Genomic DNA, 5,465 nt, shown 5'->3' with positions numbered 1-5,465 from the left:
GAAAAACATACCTTGCAGAGTTGTGAATGCTTTAGGCTTTTAGATAACAGTGATCGTAAAATCCAGCCACAATGAATAATTTCTGTTTGATATGAGTCTTCTTGTTCCCAAGCATCATCTTAATCATTTTCTAAAAGAAAAGGAATGCTTGAAGAAACAGATTTAAAGGTTCAGAAACTTCCTGGTGTGGCTGTTTCAATGAGGATTATCGCTGCTCCTTGAAATAAAGCCAGCAGAAGAGTATGGACTTTCGAAAATATGATCTGGCAGAGGATTGAAAGTTTTTAAATGGAGAGCTGCAAAACAGAGTTTTATATCAGCATAATTTAAAAACAAAAATGAAACTAGAATGATGAAATGGAAATTAATGAAAGTGGGTACATGAATCTTACCATTGGATCATTGCTTTTGATCTTACCTGAAAGGTATCAGTTTCTCCAAAGTTGCTGACTTCTTATTTTAATTAATATTAAAAACATGAAGAAGTCAAACTAACCAAAATCCTATAACCCAAAATCATTATTTATTTTATTTAAACTAAAGCAAGCAGTAAAAATGGAATGCTTAGTGCTCAAGGGAATTGAAATTAAAAGAAATGCATCAGAAATGAAAATGAGAATTTGCTGTAATGACTGTTTCTCAAAATATTATTAGTTTTATATAAACTCCATGATTTTATAATTTGTCCAGAATCAAGACCAATTCTATGATAATAAAAATTTAAATATGAAGATAGAGGTCTTGAACTCCATTTTTAATTATGGAATTATATATTTAAAACTAAAATGTATGAGTAATTGAAATGATTTTTGTATGCTGCAAATTTGTCATCAATTGCCCTTTTCCCATAGTGGTTACCCAAGCTCGCTTTTTAAAATAACACATTGCCGTATCGGATGATTCGTATCAAATGTCTCTTCACCATGCTTGAATTTTAATTTGCAAGACTTCACTTTTGTTGCCATGCCATATATCGATTAAATGTTAATGGCTCAAAGGCATGCATTGGGAGCTATTGCATCAGAGATTGCAATGGCAAATTGCTGATAAGAACATGTGCAATGAAATGAAGCGATCACATCATTAAAGAAATATTATATCGGGGGTTAGAAAATATTTACATTGTACTTCCCGTATCGCAAAACGCACATCGCAGATTGAGAGAAGTGACGTGAGCATAAAAATGTGATAAAATGATTGCACTATCGGCGATGCGATGGATGTCGTAGCTAATCGGCAATCGGGAAACTTTGGGTACCCGATGTAACACAGTATATTTTTTGCGATGACGATATGCAATGAAGAGCGAACCCGATTACTTTTTATGATGGGATTTTAATAACATATCGGATCCGAGACATCGGCCATAAATAAAACTGCAAGGAAGCGATTGCGATATCGGTGATGCGATGGATGACGTAAATCGGCGATCGGCAATCTTAAGCGCCCGATGTAACACAATATGATTGTTGCGATGCCGATATGCGATGAATGACGTGGCTAATCGGCGATCGCGATCGGCAATGTTATGCGCACGATTTAACAATTCTCAATATGCCGATATGTGATGAAGAGTGGACCCGATAATTTTATGTTGAAAATTTGATAGCATATCGGATCCGAAACATCGGCCTCCTTTAAAGTTATACTCCTATCATTATTGCGATTGAACGGACGCGATATTTTTATGAATTTGATTTGAATTTCATATCGGGTCCGGAATTATGTGTTCATCGCAATATCGGTAAAGTCGATTATCGGCGATCGGTGATTCATGTTCATGGAAGTGTACTTCACTTGGAAAGCTCCGATAAGCGAAATGCAATATGACTTATGAGTAAGATAATACATCGGAGGTCTTTAATGAACAATTTGTGATCAAAAGGAATGCTAAGAGCTACTTCCGATGAAATGTTGTGATGCGAATGGTCTTATGATATTTCTTGAAATTTCAATTGGGTTTTCTAATGAATGAAAGCAAAGCTAAAAAATGCTTAAACTCTAATGAATCAGAATTGAATTTCCCTGAACCTGTTTGCAAATTTAAAATGAGTTTGCTGCTTACTTCAGATTTTGAAAGGAAATAAAAACCTGCAAATAAAATAGAACATGAATAAAAAATAAGCTAAGAAAAACAGAACTAATAATGGATGAAAATAAAGTTGTAAATGCGTCCCTGAAAAGAATTTGTCTGTAAATTTTACCTGATAAATCTTCAAATTCTTCCTTTGATTAAAATCATCTCATTATTTATTTTAAATCTAAGTGCGCAATCAGCCTAAATGAAATCAATCATTCATGTTCATGGAATATAAAATTTACCAGAAATAAATATGAAACTATGCTTCCCTTTCGAAGTGAAGTAACAATTTATTACCTCTGCTCATTCCGAATTAATCTTGAGAAAAATATGTATTGTTATAGTGACTTTTTAATAATACCTTTAGTAAATAGACATGATGCGTTTTTTCAGCATCAGATAATAAACTAAAGATTAGAATGAGATTAAGCCACTAATTGTAGAAAAATGTCAACACAGATTTAAATGTGTGCACTTGGCAAAATGGGCATCCTTAAGATCAGCTTTTGGCAAATTCCGAGCAATATAATATGAACTTCATATAATTGCTGTGACATGTTAAATTGACTGATAATGATTGAATTAGAATTAGGCTTATCATAGTCAATCATACATCTCATAGGATAATGGGATCATGAAGCTTTTATATCCTCAAATTCTTACCATATAAATTGCAAAAGAAAATCTTAGAAGGAAATCCTGAAATGAAGAAAAGTGGCTTTGAGGCAATCGATGCCAAGTGCAACTTTAATTGACTTTGATCAAGACATTATTCAAAATAGGCAGAGTAGAGAAATCGCTATAAGAAATTTCAAAAAGGAAAGCAAGAATTAAAATTTTCTGATAAGGAAAAATGTTTCCACTGAACATGTATGAGAAGGCTGATTGCTTTGTTTTATTTTTTTTAATCTACAGAACTATTGCAAATAAATTAACTACATAAAACAAGCTAACTAAATTAATTCTACTCCTATTCTAACCATATACATGAAAATGACTAGGTATAGTCATATTTCCAGTGTAACCATTCTCTCATTTTTATTCCCGCGTTTATGTACAGTTCAAATGTTAGTAATAAAAATACAAATCTAACTAAACTAAGAAAATCAAATATGAAATCAGAATGTACAGTTATTGTTAGCAACTTAATTAAAATTTCTTTCTCATGAAATTTCCTTTCCAATTCGATACCAATTGGATCGCAAAAATCTGGATGGATTTCCATTAAGGATGGGGAAATATTCAGGGAAAGAGATAACAGGCCGAATTGTGGATATGAGTTTTGAAATTCAAAGGCCTGGAAAGAATTGTTAGTATTATGTACAAATGTTAAATCATTGACAATTTTCCTTGAAGAAAAAACTTCCAAATAATCTTCAAATGAGTCAATGAAAAATGAATGGAAGTTTGTCAAATGACATGGAAAATTATTAATTAAATTGAATAGCTGGCCAGATTGAAAAAATACACTCTCTTGTTGATATTGCCTTTGAAAAAATAGAAGCTTCTGATGAAATATTAGCATTGATTTAAATTGGAATATTAATATCTTTTGATGCTGATGATTATAATATGAAACTTGAATTTCCCAATTGGGCAATGCATCGATTGAGTGTTTAATAGTAAGGTATTCAATATGCCAGCGAAAAGTGTGGAAATTTTGAAAAATTAAATCTGATTTTATACAAAATAAGTGGGGAAATAAAAATAAAATGAAATTACTATTTTTACAACTAATGTTACAGCACAATTGGAATTGTTTTGAAATGATTTCATTTTCACAAGGAATGGCTAGAATTATGGAATTTGAATAATTTTGAATTCCAACTTGTGAAATAGAAAACGAATTATGATTATGAATAGGAATGGGAGTTTGATCCTCATATGAATCATAAATTGGAATGTTCTCTTGAATGGTGAAATCATGAATATAATTTGCTGCTCTAAAATGAGGATTAGTTGGGATAATTTCTAAATTGAAGCGTTCCTCATTCTCAGATGTTATTTGAATTTTATCATGAGGATTCTCTTGAGAAAAATTGAAATCAACATCCTCAACATCAGAGTAATCATCATAAATGACCTCACAAGACTCTCTAGAATTCTGTTCAATTTCATCCAATATACCAAAACAAGGAGGAACAAAAATCTCATGTTCATTAATGGCAAAAGAATGATCATTAATTACTTCTCTATCTTGATAAAAACTTAATGGTAATTTATTTAAATCATCCTCTTTAATTTCTGAAATATCATTAATACCAGGAGGAAAAATATTACCATTATTGAAAATATCAGGATAAAGGGAAAAATGTGAACCTGAAACAATGCATTTAAAACTGTCTCTGTTTGAGAGCTCTTGTGCATTATGCTCATTGTAAATTTCAGATTGCAGATCATTCCTTTGCGTGCGTATGCTTTCTTGAAGAACGCTGCTTTGCTTTTCTGATTTTGGCATTTGCTCATCATGGAGAAATTCAGAAATTTGTACAGCAGTTTGTATTTTATTTACTTTGATTGCTGCTTGCGCTTGCTGATTTGCGGTTTGATTTTCCGAATTTACTTCAAAGTAGCTTTCAGATTTCAAGGCGGCTTTTTCTCCAAAATTGTTGTTGTTGTCTTCTTGCATTTGAATGGAAATATTTTCCAAGCTTTGTAAAACCACTTCGTCACCATTTATTTGCACATCCGAATTGGGATTCTCATTTGTATTGGAAGGGGATGGAACAAAGCTTGAATCAATTTCATATGGATTGGGAATGGTTGGAAGAGAACTAATATATTTAAACCAATCTAATGATTCTTCTTCCATAGGTTTATCTTCGTCGCTAAATCTTAAACAATTCAAGTGAAATCGAATATGAAAATCATTAACAGATTCATTTTTAAACTTTCGTAGATATTCAATTTCTTGACATACCTGTTCATAATCGTAGCCGTCAAATTTACCAATAAAAATTGTAACAAATTGATCTCAGCTATGGATTGAGGCAACTGGAAGAGTTTTGCACCAGTTTCTGGCTTTTGCCGCAAATGTGAGAGTAAAAATTCTGCATAAAATGCCTTCATCAATTCCTTGAAAATCATAATTTGAAATGTTTTGAATAAATTGAAAGACATGGTTAAAAGCAGAAGAATTTCTCTTACCATTGAATTTTACCTGAGACAAGAGTCTTACCACTTCGGGTGGAGTATTGGAGGGTGCACGTCCATGGATACAACTCCATATTGGAAGTTTAAGAGGAGCCATCACAATAAATAAAATATTAAAATTGAAAAGACTCCAATAGACAAAAATCTCAGGCCCTCCTTCTAACGCCAAAAATGTTGATGCCTCGAAAATCGCTGCAACAACATTGGGGGATAACCACCTGGTCCGGACCTT

Source organism: Pinus tabuliformis, chromosome J, assembly GCF_031772625.1.
Source record: "Pinus tabuliformis cultivar Carrire ecotype Pingquan chromosome J, CPIR1, whole genome shotgun sequence".
Classification (NCBI taxonomy): Eukaryota; Viridiplantae; Streptophyta; class Pinopsida; order Pinales; family Pinaceae; genus Pinus; species Pinus tabuliformis.
The sequence above is the reverse complement of the archived record's forward strand: the minus strand, read 5'-3'. Positions refer to the sequence as shown.